Source organism: Poecilia reticulata, linkage group LG20 (genome assembly GCF_000633615.1).
Source record: "Poecilia reticulata strain Guanapo linkage group LG20, Guppy_female_1.0+MT, whole genome shotgun sequence".
Classification (NCBI taxonomy): domain Eukaryota; kingdom Metazoa; phylum Chordata; class Actinopteri; order Cyprinodontiformes; family Poeciliidae; genus Poecilia; species Poecilia reticulata.
Window position 1 is genome coordinate 12321532 of NC_024350.1, and position 2907 is coordinate 12324438.

A 2907-nucleotide genomic window follows, 5' to 3' on the forward strand; every position below is an offset into this window, starting at 1 on the left:
TATGGTGGATGTGAGGGGCATAAATAGTCACTTTAAAGGTGGTTGTTGGGTGGGGTTGGGTGTATGTGTGTGTGTGCTGGTGGTGGTGGTGGTGGGGTTGCAATCGTATTAAAAGCTGCACTCATTTGTATTATAGGGCAACAAGAGTGTGTCATTAATGCTAATGTCACTTAATAAATTTATCGGGGTTGAAGAAAACAGGTTTTTGAGGGTGAAACAAATGCATTAGAAATACTTCCATCCTATGACAATGGCGGCTGTTTTGTGCACATTATTAGTGTGTAGCCTGTAATTGTGCGGCTCTTGTTAATGCATGCAATCCAAAATCCCCCTACTTCATTGTTATGTTGTTGTTGTTGCCATTTTGTTTATGCTGATTCCAACCAAAAAAGCAGAAATGCAATTTTCCCCTAATTTGATCTGAAACAGGTAGAGGTAGAACTGCACCTCCTCTTTTTTTTTCTTTACTTAAAGAAATAATGACTCACAGCAAAAGTCATTTGCAAAAGAAGCGGGTCTGAAATTTGAAGAGCCAGTCAGCAATACCCAGCTGAATATGGATAATTCAATCCATACCCGCTGCTTGTCTCAACTAAAGCAATTACAGCTGATTCTTGTATAGTAATTAATAAGTGTGAGGCCTGTTGTTATCAAATGTTCTGGAGGATATTTGGAGCTAAATACATCAAGGGTTGTGATGAGAAAAAAAAAAAGTATCTATTCATATTTCCTCCCCCCCCTCCCCCCCATTCTCCTCCCCCACATATTTCCAGGGCCGGACCAAAATTATATAAAGGCCCAGAGTAGTAATTCTTTAAGGGGGCCAACTTCCTGCCAAGCCTATTCCAGTTATGGTGCATTCTCTTTGTGCTCAGAAGTCAGAAATACAACACTGAAGCTCCCTGAAGTTTGGAATGCTGACTTGGAAGGTCAGAGATTTCTGAGCAGGTCAGAGTTCAGTGTCCAAAATGGCTGCCATAGTGAAATCTGCAGTTATGAACCATTTATTATGAGTTATGATGCGCTGCTTTTTTTTTGCTGTTGCTTGTTTGTTTTTATTTTGGAAAAAGCAACCTTTAATGTTTAAAGGAACAATATGTAAATAAGCATTGTCTTACAATGCAAATAGTAGCACCACTATAATTAGCAGATCCAACTGGTTTTGCAGCTTGCAAACATGCTAAACTTAGATGACATTCCTCCAGCATCTGAGACACATTGAACACAGCGTTATTACAGACTCGGTAGAAGCAAAGTTGAACATTTTGTTCACAAGCACTGGGAACAAAAATAAGAAAGAAAGAAAAAATAAAGGATTATCAATCTTTGATTCACTTACAAACAGTTAGTAACAAGGTACAAGTGTTGTTTCCACAGCTCTGACAAAGACACACACCATATGGAAGTTCTCTTCAGGGATCATGTGTAAGGGCCCCAAGCAATGCAAAGTTTGCTCATGTCTCAGGCCAGGTCTGCATTATATTTCTGTTAAAGAAGGCTAAGTGGACTCATTTTACTGTGGCGTTTATAGTAAGAAGGGGCATTCTGTACTTTTATCTGCATAGATTTTTATTTTCCATTTTTGCTTTGATTAATTAAAAAAAAACACATCATTTATGATTGGCTCAAAGAGCAGAAAGGAATTAGCGCACGCTTTACTGCTTCACCGTTTTTTTTCTTTTTTCCCCACGCCATATGATCAGCGCCTGTCTGGCACAGATACACAACTTTTCATCTGAAAAACCTCTGCATGTCAAAGCTTCCTTAATCAAACGTGTCCCATCCACTTCACACATCATGGGAGGAATGTCTGTGGTCAGGAAGTGTTTAGCTGATGCTGCTGAGATCACTGGTATAGTCTGAGGGACCCTAATTAGCCCCGTAGCAACATCGCTGCATTCAGTCTGCAACCTGGGCCACGTTTAAGGCAGTGCTGTTTGGAACTGAACTGGAAGATACAGGGCAAGCTGTCCAGTAAGGCCTAGATCTGTTCACTTTCACTCACAGAGACACTGTGTTGGAATCTGACTCAAGCCCTGCTGTCTTTTTATTTATTTATTTTTTTCCCCCTGACATTTAAGCAAAAAAAAAAAAAAAAAGGAGGGGGGGGGAGGAGTGGATCTGAAGCTGGAGGAGATTTAAGGGATTGTCGGGTGATTTCTTTTATTGCACGGTGCTTTCGGACGAGGAGAAAAGTTTGCTTTAGCTGGGGATTAGCGTCCACGCAGTGTTGGAAAGTTTCTCCTTATTGATGGAGCAGATATGTTTTGATAGAGGCTTCTGGCGGACTAAACATGTTGATGTTCGAGAAACACTAAGATGGGGGCCAAAGTCTAAGATAACAGCAAACAGATGGTCAGTTTATTAATAGTGCTTTATACAAAACCCATTGTGGAGTCTGCACACTTTGAGTTGTCTAATTTATTACATCTTAATGTAAGAGGTTGTAACAAAAAAAAAATCTATCATGGTTAAATTATAATAAAATTAGCTTTTTTCTTATTATGATAACGAATTGCACCTAAACTCTTTAATTAGAACTGAACTAACGTTACTTCAGTCAACTGGTGTTGACGTTCGCAATGCAAAATGTAAACAAACAGTTGTGATACGTTACATTTTGATGAAGAAACACAGAGACAATTTTTGCTTTTTACCCAGTTTAGCGTTAGCACTAATGCTAAAGTCAAACTAGCCAACAAGTATCATCACCCATTCAGTCTCTGCCAGTCAATCTCTTATCTCAGCTGCTGATGTCAGAGAAAATGTTTAGGAATAAACTTTAATAGTGTGATTAAGGCTAATGACATTGAGGAAATGCTTACCGTGCTAATCGCAGGAGGTGTAGTGATATATTATGGGACAAGATCTCTCCATTTCAAAATCCCACACATTTTATTAATAAAA